Genomic DNA, 12,689 nt, shown 5'->3' on the forward strand with positions numbered 1-12,689 from the left:
AAATTCGGTATACAAAAAAAAATCATACCTTTACCTCACCAAAATTTTTGGTATACCGAACTTCGGTATACCTTATTTTCGGTATGGTGAATTTTCATACCGATACCGTACCTCATTTTCGGTATGTCGTACCAAAATTCGGTATGACATACTTTTTGCGGTATACCTGACTTTCAACATCAATAAAAATAGAATATTTAAATTTTTAAAATATTATTTGTATTTTATAATTTAAAAAATTATATTAAATATATTTTATTCATATTTATATTTATATTTTACAATAGATTTTATAATTAAAAATATATAACCTTCCCCTCTGCAAAACACAAACCAATCGAAAAAAGAAAAGAAAAAGAAAAGAAAGAACATCTCTTCTATTCTCCACCTTTAGCTCTTTACCACCACCGTTGGCACTTTCTTCAGATCTGCCTCCTCAAGATCCACAGTAGTTCTCCTCAAGATCAGTCTTAGTTCAAAGGTAGGATGTATAGCTACCTACCTGCATATTTAGATCTGTGTTTAATTCGCTCAGATCTATTATTTATTATTTTAACTATTTTTTTCTTTATATTAACCCACGACACTTTATTAATAATTTATAAAAATTAAATAATTTAATACAATAAACTTATTATTATATTTTGTATGTTAAACTTATTAATTTCACATTCTCAATTAGTCAACTGAAATGAGAAAAATATTATTATATGCATTTTAAGAATTATACATAAGGGTTGAGGCAAAACACAACATTAAATAAATTTGAAAAATAAATTACACATACAATTTTACGTTAATTATAAGGTTATAACAATAATATATTTGTATTAAAAAGGCAATCACACTTATGTTCAAAATATAATGCAAAAATAATTAACCACAAACTATTTTGTTCAAAATATAAAATACATGATAATAAAATTTTGCTTGAAAAATAAAAACTCATAAATTTTGAAATACACAGCAATTTCTTACATTTTCAGCTCGACCCCAGCCAGCAGGTTGTTTCTTCCCTTGGCTGTGTCTTTTAACTTTGTTTAAGTTTGTTTTTTCAAAGGTTTTAAAAGCCCAGCTTGTGGGATTGATGTTTACTAATGTCTAAGACATTGTAGGCATCTTATTGGCGATGATGAAACACACATGATCAAATCCATGCCTCTCCTGATAAGGCCCAAGGTGGAGAATGTGAGATTGTGGCCCTTATGCAGGAGGCCCAAGAATTAGTCCCGGGCCCAATATCCACTGCCCAGCTTCTTCTGGCCCAGCTTGTAACCCTAGCTACGTGCCAGTGTGTGAGTGGGTGTTCTCTCTCTCTTATATGCTATCCTAAAACTAACCGCCTCACTTCACTCTTCGATCTCTCTCTCTCTCTCTCACTGCTTCTCCTCTCCTTTAATCTAGGGTTTTTCCCTGAGATTGTGACCGCCTTCTCTCTGTGTAATCTTGAGAGTTCTCATCTCTTCCTTCATCTCTAGTGTGAGTGTAAGGTGTAAGCTGGTGTTAGGCTGCTTGTGGAAACCTCTGGTTTCTAGTCTTGTTTCTTGGACTGGTGTTTGGTTTCTGGGTTGAAGAGGCTCCTCCGAGAGTTGAGTTCTGGTGTGAATCGGTTTGGTTGAGTGTTGGATGTGTGGTGGTGGATCTAGGGTTCCGGTGTGACTTGTCTTGATTGACTGTGGTCGATCTGTGTTCTCCCTTGGTGCAAATCGGAGATGGCTGGATAGAGGGCCGGATATATAGATCTGTGTAGTTGTATGTGGTGCAACTTGAGCCACATCAAAACTTTGTTTTCTTCTCAATCTTTTGATTCTATTTTGCTATTCTACTGCATTCTATTGTTGTTGAAATTACTAACCGTTTACTTAGTGTTTCAGGTTAGATAATCGTGGTTGCAGCTATAGCTTAGTGTTTTGTATCAGATCTGTTATCTGAGGGTTGATCTCCTCAGTACTTGTTGTAGATATACTTGGATTATATCAAGCCTTCGGCTGATCAATACCTATCTAACATCATAATGAATTCAAATAAGTGTGCACTCTGCACCTCCAGACTTATATGATGCCTCATTATGACAATACTGATCAATCAAGTTAATCCAATTAAACTAAAATATCCAACAATCCTCCCCTATTTTAGTGCAATCCTTGATTAACTAAAACAAGTCATCTCAAACATTCAAACTTTTGCATAAATGAAATATCGTAACGATTGAATTCCACATTAGTACATTACACATTCCAAATATTCGAATACCCCGGGTGTCTCTAAGGATTGAACCCTGGAACTCACATTGCATACACGAAGATAATCTACACAAAAGTTTACATAAGAATATGTTCTATCTTGACACTATATTTTACTAGCCTATGTCCTTATCCTTCATAAACATGTCAAAACCAAGTCCCAGCTTCTTGAAGCGGCTAAACTTCATGCTTATATAGGTAGCTCCTTTATTCTTGCACCTACATTTGCAATTTTTCAAAAGAACTATTATGAATATATACATTCAACCTTCTTAACTTGTAGGTCCGAACACATACCTTGGGACGATTTTCAAATGTGTTCCAATCTCCAAATATTAAGTCTTCCACATTGAATTATGCATCTAGTGTCATACTAAATGGGAATTGGGTATCTTAATATCAGAGATTTGTAGTGGACTTTAATCCCATCCCTATAGCTGATTTGTGCACAAGATCTCTACTTAACCCTTTGGTTAAATGATCGGCTAAGTTATCATAAGTTCTCACAAATTCCACAAATATCACACCATCCATAATAAGTTCACGAATCATGCTATGTCTAACACCTAAGTGTCTTGACTTTCCATTATACACTTGACTATATGCCTTAGCCAAGGTAGCTACACTATCACATCTGATAGATATAGGTGATATCGGTTTAGGCCACAATGGAATTTCGTATATTAGATTTCTTAGCCATTCAGCCTCTTTACTAGCTGTTGCTAATTCCACAAACTCCGATTCCATTGTTGAATTCGTGATACAAGTTTGCTTCTTTGATGCCCAACATATAGCACCACCTCCATGACAGAATACCCAACCACTTGTGGAAGAATGATCTTCCATATTGGTGATCCAACTTGCATCCGAATAACCTTCAAGAACCGAAGGAAATCCAGAATAAGTCAACCTGTAACCCATGGTTCCTTTTAAGTATTTAAATACTCAATTCATTGCTTGCCAATGGATTAAACTTGGATTATGACTATATCGACTCAATTTTCCAACTGCAAAGGCTATATCGGGTCTAGTACTAATCATAGCATACATTAGTGATCCAATAGCCTTTGAATATTCAAGCTGATTCATAGCAACTCCTTTATTAGGCACGAGTTTTGCACTAGGATCAAAAGGAGTCTTAACTGAAGAACAATCTTTGAAGTTAAACTTTTCCAATACCTTCTCAATATAATGTGATTGAGAAATGGAAATTCCTTGTTCTCCATGTGTGATCTTAATTCCAAGAATTACATCAGCCTTCCTCATGTCTTTCATCTCAAACTTAGATGACAAAAATTCCTTTGTTTTATCAACTTGATCTTGGTCAGTACCAAAGATCAACATGTCATCCACATATAGGCAAATGATAACCCCTTTACCGGTAGCATCAAATTTGCTATATACACACTTGTCTGCTTGGTTTAATACAAAACCATTCGATAATACCACGTCATCAAATTTCTGATGCCATTGCTTGGGGGCTTGCTTTAGTCCAGAGATTTTACCAACTTACAAACATTATGTTCATTACCATGCATGACAAAGCCTTCTGGTTGTTTGATATAAATCTCTTCATTTAATTCACCATTCAAGAAGACAGTCTTAACATCCATTTGGTGAATTACAAGATTATGTATAGCAGCAAGTGCTAACAATAATCTAATTGTGGAAATCCTAGCAACAGGAGCATAGGTGTCAAAATAATCAATTCCTTCCTTTTGTCTTGAATAACCAATCTGGCTTTATATTTGTCTATGCTTCCATCCACCTTCATCTTTGTTTTGAAGATCCATTTACTATTCAAAGCTATACACCCAGGTGGTAAATCAGTCAGTTTCCAAGTACCATTTTGGATTATAGAATCCATCTCCTCTTGGATTGCCTCTTTCCAAAATGCAGAATCCCTTGAAGCCATAGCTTCTTTGTAGGTCCTTGGATCATCACCAATAGTAAAGCAATATTGATATTGAAAATTAATTTCATTTCTTGATCCTTCTAGTAAGTACAATTGGAAATCATTTCCAAAAGACTTAGCTTTTCTTGCTCTACCACTTCTCCTAGCATTAGGAGGTGTATCAATCACTTTTTCAGTTACACCAGAGTGACTAGACCTTGCAATCATGTCTCCAGGTTTAGATATAGATGTGAATCTATCCTCAATGCCAAAATCAGCATCTCTTGACTCAATAATAAAGTGCACGGATACATAGTCATTGGGTTCTATGACATAGAACCTATAGCAAACAGAATTTTCAGAATAGCCAAGAAACACACAATTTATACCTCTTTGATCTACGGTTTTCATTTTAGGGTCAGTTAGTCTTACCACAACTCGACAACCCCAAACTCTGAGATAACTCAGTTTTTGGTGGTTTCTTATGCCAAAGTTCATAAGGGGTTATCTTGTTCCTTTTATTAGGAACTCTATTCAACAAATAAAAGGCTGTTAACATAGCCTCACCCCAAAATCCTTCATTGATGCACTATTTATTAGCACTAAAAATACTTGCAAGTATACAAGATAGATCTAGTATAGCTAAAGGTCAGTAACGGGATATCAAACACAGAGAATAAGTTTGCAACTGTCTATCATATACTAAATGTCATATACTATTTAGAGACATATGATTTTTTGGGTTGATTAATTAAACTAGACAAAAAGAAATAAATAAATAACATAAAATATAAAAATAAATAATATATAAAACAGGCTAAGGAATGTAGAGTTTTAGGAACAACAATCAAAAGCTAAAATCCAAAAGACTTCCTTGAATTACGGTCTCCAGAGTTACTAAGCTATCACATATGTAAAACTATATCTTCTCTCGAAACATATAATTTGTAGATTGCTACCTAGAACCGAAGTGTCCTTCCTAGAACTAAGGCAACAACTCCTAAAAGCTCCTAAGATAAATTTGCTTCATTCAAAGGCTCAAATCTCTCGATTTTATTGGCAAAGACGTCAATTTCTCCTCTTTCAAATTAGACTACTCACTCCTCAGTTCTTGTAGTAAAATCCACATGCATTCATAAGATGGTCAATCAAACAAATGTATAAGCACAAGAGAAATCGAAATAACTACAAGAGCTAACAAGGAAAAACAATTGAACAAATAACTTATAATCATAGCATGTTACCAGAAATTCTACAAAAGATGTTAATACTCATAGACAAGTAAAAACAACAAAAAATACTAGACATGAAGTAAAACAAAACAAAACCCAAGGTTGAATTATGCAATCTTCAGTCTTTTCTTGCCTGGATCTGCAGAGTTCCGCTCCAATGGATGATGGAAGAATAATATGTGGAATATGGGATGGAAGAAGTATAGGGATGGAGAGGATTGGAGGCTCTGAGATGAATATTATGAATTAGGTTATGGGGTATATATAGGCTTGAAAAGGATTTATAATTGGTAAAAAGTATCCTCCAAGTAATAGAAAAGATGGTAATTTCGAATCCTACAATTAATAGTAGAGATTTGATATCACAAGGCAACAATTTCTTTCCTTTCTTCAATTTCCGCCTAATTTTGACTGCATTGCGCAACGTTCGTAAAATGGCCATAACTTTCTCCACAGAACTCTGATTTCGATGTTCAAGGTACCCACGTGAAGCTCTTTTGAAGACAAAGAGAATGGTATGTATTAATCACTGATTGGACTTCAGAATCGTTGGCAGATGGGCTCGAACAGAGGCTGCTGAACTTTGACACTTTTGCACATTTTTTCTATCTTTTTCTATCATTTATCAACAAACACATCAAAATACCAAAATATATAATATATGCAATTTAAGAACATAATTTGCAAGATTGACATTTAAAACGAACCAAATCTAGGCCTTAAAAACATGCAAATCCCGTGTTTATCATTCACTTAGGCCAGAATAGCACAAAATTGAATTAATCATTTTTTTCAACGTTCTATTCTTTCTTTCAGCTACACCATTTTGTTGTGGTGTATATGGAGCAGTCGTCTGATGTATTACACCAGTAGATTCAAAATATGTTGGATCATAATACTCACCTCCCCTATCAGTGCGAAGAACTTTAATCTTCACACCATGATGAAGCTCTACACTTTCTTTAAAGATTTTAAATTTATCAAGAGCTTCATCTTTTGAATGGCATAAATAGACACAGCAAAATCTAGTAGCATCATCAATAAAAGTAACTACATACTTTTTATTACCAAGTGATGGAGTCGAATGAAAATAACACAAATCATTGTGTATAAGTTCTAATACTTAGTAACTTTATTGACATTCTTATTGAAAGGTTGTCTAGTTATTTTAGTTAACATGCAAGTTTAACACTTTTCATTGTTCAACTCAAATACTGGTATTAAACTCATTTTCGACATCTCTTTCAATCTCTTGTAATGTACATGTCCAAGTCTAGCATGCCACAATTCTGATTTACTAGCATGATTACTAAAAGTAGTAGAAGTCATGCAAACAGAATTATTAATAAAGGAAACATCTAGATTTAACCAAAACATACCACATAGATAACCGAATTCAATAAAAGTACCATGTCTTGACAGAATGTATTTGTCACTTTCTAACACTTGTTTATAACCACAAATATTCAACACAATACCAGAAACTAAATTCTTACGAATACCAGGTACATATACAACATTATCTAACACTAAGGAATTTCCAGAAGTAAATACTAGGCTAACAGATCTTATTCCTTTGATTGGTTCAGTTGCAACGTTGCCCATCTTCAAAGAAGATCCATCTTCAATTGGTTTAAAATCCTTGAACCATTGACAATCCTTGCATACATGACATGTTGCACCCGAATCAATCCACCATGAAAGATCATCATCTTGCACATAAAATGCTTCAAAGATTATTGATGCATAATAATTCTCAACAAAATGATCATTAGGTACAGAAAACGAACCTGATTGCTTTTCAGGATCCTTGGATCCACTTGAACCAGCCTCGTTTTTCCCTTTTCCTCCACCCTTTCCAGACTGACAATCCTTCTTGAAGTGTCCGGATTTGCCACACTTCCAGCAAGTCAGTTTAGGCTTCTTATTCCCATCCTTACTGTTATTCCCTTGAAACTTCCGTTTCCCTTGAAACTTATGTTTCTCTTTACCAGCCTTTGAGGATTCACCCTCTTCCACCATGTTCACAGAAGAACCAACCATGTTTCTAGCATTACCAACAGAGCCATTTTCCAGATCACGTATGGACTGTTCAATTTGGAAATCACTTCCAAGTTCGACCAAATTCAACTCCTCCTTCTTATGTTTCAAATTATTCTTAAAATCCTTCCAAGAGGGTGGCAGTTTATCAATAATACTAGAGACAGAAATGGATTCATCCATTTTCATATCATATTGGGAAAACTGTCTCAATGTCCTCAACAATTCGTTGTATTGTTCCATGACAGGCCTCGAATCAACCATTTTATAGTTAATAAAGTTACCAACAAGAAATTTCTTGCTAGAGGCATCTTCTGGCTTCTGCCATATATTTGGCTTTGAGGGAATCCCACAATTCCTTAGCAGACTCAACATTTTGATACACATCAAATAGAGAATCAGACATACCGTTTAAGATGTGACCATGACATATGTAGTCATCGTTCTCCCACTTCATCCGCCTCCTCGTCTATTCCAGAGTTTCATTTCAACAACCTCGGGCATGGGAGTACTTAGAACGTACACGACCTTGAGATTTGTCAGCATGAAATGCATCTTCTTTTGCCAGCGTCTGAAATCTTGGCCAGCAAATTTATCCAACTTCGCGAAACCTTTCGTTCCTTCCTTCACTGTTTCCTTGTTCGACATTTTAATTGATTTGATCTTTGTTAGGGAGATTCAATAAACTGAACAGAAACAGAACGGATAATCTGAAAGTCGTGATGAAATCACTTTCAGATCAAATCAATTTCGGTGGTTCTATCAAAATATTTGATCGGATAAAATTCAGAGAAAAACAGAACTATCAAATGTTGATATATGAGAAAGAGTATATGAACCAAACAATAATCGATCAGATTTAACAAGGTGAAAAATCGCGTTTCAACAAGATGAATAGGTGCGTCTGTTAATTTCATAACCGAAATTAACTGATTTTCAAAAGGTTTTCGAAATTGCAAACTAGTCCTTTGACTTTCAGAAATTACATTTTCGGATGAATTTCTTACACAGCAATTTCTTACATTTTCAGCTCGACCCCAGCCAGGGGCTCTGCCCCTTGGACCCCGCTACCCGGGGGCGCTGCCCCCGGACCCCCGTTCATCTAACATTATAATGAATTCAAATAAGTGTACACTCCGCACCTCCAAACTTATATGATGTCTCATTATGACAATACTGATCAATCAAATTAATCCAATTACACTAAAATATCTAACAAATACATCCATAATCACATAACTCATGATTTCTCAATAATCAAAATCATATTGGAATGTGTGCATAACCATAACCATGAATAAAATAACCAATTCGATCAACTCTATACAATAATTATAATGAATTGTCATTCATGAATTCACACTTACGAACAAACACCCAATTGAACGAGCAAAATTAAAACAGAGGCAATCGATAATTTAAATCACAAATCAGTAACCTAACAAATGATTGAACAGAGATTCAAAACAAAAACTCGACGCAACCTCCGATTTAAAGAATTAACAATTCTACACAATCCCTAATATCAGGAATTTGATTCCTTGAATACCAAAACACAAAATCTTAATTCACCTTTTCCAATTCTCGGAGAATCATCAATAGAGTGGCTCTGATATCACTTATTGAAATAATTGAGTGAATAATTACATAAACCTCTCTACGATGATTAACCGAAAACGACGGAGAAAGAGCATAAACTGTAGAGCGGAAGCGTACCTTGATCCATAACGAATTGAAACGCATAATTGCTGGAATTGCTTTGCAGCGGCTATGGGTCATCCAAACGATCAGATACGTCCTTCACAATAGTCTGCCGAGACAATACAGAAATATTTAACGTTCTTCTAACGTCTGGGGATCATAACCATAACTTATATTTATAAAAAAATATAAGTTCCTTTATTTTCTATTTGGTTCCTCAACAAATAGAAAATCACAAATTGATATCTACACTTATTTCTATAACAAATAAATATACTTTAGTCCAAACTTTAATCTTTATTGGATCACTTTATATTGGACAACTGAAAAATAACCATACACATTAAATTAGTTATGTGGAAGCCAAAATTTCTAACATTTCACACTATATAATCAATTCACTAGTTGAAACTTGAGCTTCGGCCAGTGAAAAAAATCAAACACAGTTACAATCATTGTGGAAATTATGGCATAAAAAATGGAGAAGCAATCATCTTCGAATAACCATGTCAACAGTGGAGGAAGCCGCCGCGAAGACTTTGAAGTAGCGGTGGACATCGCAACGCTCCAAGACTTCTCAGACCTCCTCCACTCTCAACCCAAGAAGCTTTGCTCGGAATCACGCCGCCGCCGCCAAATACAAAAAATACCACCGCATATACGTAGCCGGAATATACAGTGGAGCCAGAAAGTGTACGACCCAGTGCTGGTCTCCATCGGGCCCTACCACCACGCCAAACCCGGCCTCCGTCGGGCCGAGGAATTCAAGCACCTCTGCCTCGACTGCTGCGCCGGCGGTGATGACAAGAAGAAGGCCTTCTTCTACTCCAAGATTCTGGAGGAAGCCTTGGCCATCCGAGACTGCTACGCGGAGACAGAGATCATGGAGAAATACGACGACAAATCGCTAGTGTTGATGATGCTTTTGGATGCAAGTATCATCATAGACTTCATCCATAACTACTTGGGGATGAAAGGAAACAACTTCTTGGACTGGCGTCGATGTCTTGGCGCCGGTACCTGGCCGATGATGGTTCACGACATCATGCTCATGGAGAATCAGATCCCTTTACAGGTCACTTGAAATTAACTGACTTATTTTTTTCCACCTCCTATACCACTTTCATGGAGTACTAAATATCCCCTCGTCTCACTATAGTTTGATCGTATTCTTCTATGATCGTCTTATTACAGTTGAGTTATTTCAATTTATGGAGAAAATTAAATACATTAATCTCCATTATTCATTTTGTCTTCAATCTATTTTCCGTTCATTTATCTACTTTATTACTACTCTATCACTACTCTATCAGTCCACCAATAAACTTTTCATTTTGTCATTTTTGTTTGTGCACTAATAAACTTCAACTACTTTTAGTAATGGATTAACTTATTAAACGTTATATTCTTAAATATCATGTAACAAAGAAACACCTAGTGAAATGAAGGGAATATTTACTACTTATATTATAATTGATGAAAATGAATGACATACTCAGGTCCTGAAACTGCTCATCGCCATACAGTACGAGGAAGGAGAAGCTGCTTCGTTTCTCCCACGCTTTTTTGCTGGGTTTCTAACCTGCAAAACGCGTGTAGTAGGTGTAGACCTCAAGAATGCAGAGATCCCTGAAGAAATTGAAGATCCTTCCATTCACTTACTCGAAGCTGTTCGGAAAGTTATAGTGATGAAGAAGAAGAAGAAGAAGAAGAAGAAGAAGAAGGAGATTAAAGAACAACATACACTTATGTCTGAATATAGCTTAGCTAATAAGAATGTATTCATGTTGTCTAGGTTTCCCACGGGGGAAGAAACTATTGATGCTGGCATATCAAACATGAATCGTTCGGTGATGGATCTGAAGGCCAAAGGAATCCACATAAGGTCTGACCCTGATCTATCACCTGGGGAGATCACTTTCGTGCCTGTGTCTGTTTTAGCGAGCTCCACCTCCCAATTCAATACCTAACTCCAATGGTCATGCAAAACATGATCGCCTTTGAAGTTCTTCCACACGGATGCTCTAGTCCGGTGGTGCTGTCCTACGCCATCTTCATGAAGTCGCTTGTGCACAGCCCACAAGATGTGAAGGAGTTGCGGGCCAATGGGGTGATGCTGAATAGGTTAGGGAATTTAGAGAATGTGGTGCAAATAATAAAGGAGATTGACACGTTTGGGCTGCATGATCAAGATATATTCAAGGATGTGAAGAGGAGGATTGAAGAGCATTGCAGGAACAAGGCTAGGACATGGCTCGCAGACCTGATTTATAGTCGTTTTCGGACTCCATGGACTGCTATTGCCTTGTTTGCTGGAGTGCTTCTTCTTTGCCTTACCTTTGTGCAAACTTTTTTCACTATCTGGCCTACGAATCAAACAGCGCTTTAGTTTTCAATTTTTGAAGCAAGATCGATGGCATGGCATTGATCAACGGTCAATGAGAATGAGACAAGCGACTGAAGTCTACACCCTTTTTTGTTATGAAAAGTAATGTTGTCTAGACATTCATAGTCAAGGAGCAAATACAATTGTTCATATCATGATGTCAATTACAAATAATAGCATTATTTTTCCTCTTCAAACTAATGCAGAAGAGAGATATAACACTAGTTTAGCTATTGCTAACGACATCCTACCATATTTAGGAGAGAGAATGACGAGTACATAAATACTCATAATGTGGGTATTTATTTGCTAAGTATAGCATGGAATCTAGTTCTTAGAAAGCTCCTGGCTGCGCTTGGCAGCAGCAACGACCGCATTCATCAGTATGCCTCGAAAGCCAGCCTTTTCTAGTTCGTGAATCCCAGCTATGGTAGTGCCACCGGCGATGCCACATCATCTTTCAGCTGGCCCGGGTGCTTGTCCGTGCTCACTGCCATTGATGCTGCTCCCAGTACCTGTATCAGATCCAGATTGAGTCGGCCGTGGTGCTTGTAAAATAAAAATTGTGATGTTTTACGTCGACAAGGTAATGAAAGTTCACAAAGTTCCCAACTCAGGTCAATCATGTAGTTACTGTATTGATTTACCATTTGAGAAGCCAGACCAAGTGAGAGTTCACGAGGAAGACCAGCAGCGACACCTCCATCGGCTAAAGCTTCAATCGCCAAGAAGATGTATGCCGGAGAATATAACCACATCACTATCTTGGAGTACCTGCATTTCAGATATGCCAAAAAGGCATGGAGTTACGGTGATGACAGTTAAAAAAGAGAGTAAATGGTATACACAAGCTGATAGTATATGTTGATTTCTTAGTATGTCAAGGATTAAAAAATTCCACCAATCTGAATGAAGTGCACGAGACTAGTTTGATCTTAGGTATGACCAGAACAGGCAAAAATAAGACTTACAAGAGTTGTGAAATAATTTAATTATCATGATAGTTATGAGTATTACTTGAATTCAGAAACCTTGCATATTGTTTAAGCTGTTCTCAACATATATGCTGCAAACCTGGTAAATAAATTTGCTTAGAGACTTATAGTAGACTTCATGAGAAGTGCATTTTATACGTTCAATGTTTCACGGCTCACTCTCCCCACAAGAAAGTGAAGGGCAATGTGGCAAAATAC

At 36.4% G+C, this 12,689-nt stretch overlaps 1 pseudogene across 1 annotated transcript; it reads left to right on the top strand.

Moving 5' to 3' along the window:
* The first annotated feature begins 9,558 nt into the window (after nt 1–9,558).
* LOC148926741 (putative UPF0481 protein At3g02645) lies at nt 9,559–11,572 on the top strand (annotated as a pseudogene). The gene is made up of 2 exons (XR_016130239.1): nt 9,559–10,185; nt 10,610–11,572. The product of XR_016130239.1 is annotated as a putative UPF0481 protein At3g02645 (transcript).
* Nucleotides 11,573–12,689: the final 1,117 nt, after the last annotated feature.

Source organism: Salvia hispanica, chromosome 5, assembly GCF_029641045.1.
Source record: "Salvia hispanica isolate PSC_SH4W2 chromosome 5, Shi_PSC_v1, whole genome shotgun sequence".
Classification (NCBI taxonomy): Eukaryota; Viridiplantae; Streptophyta; class Magnoliopsida; order Lamiales; family Lamiaceae; genus Salvia; species Salvia hispanica.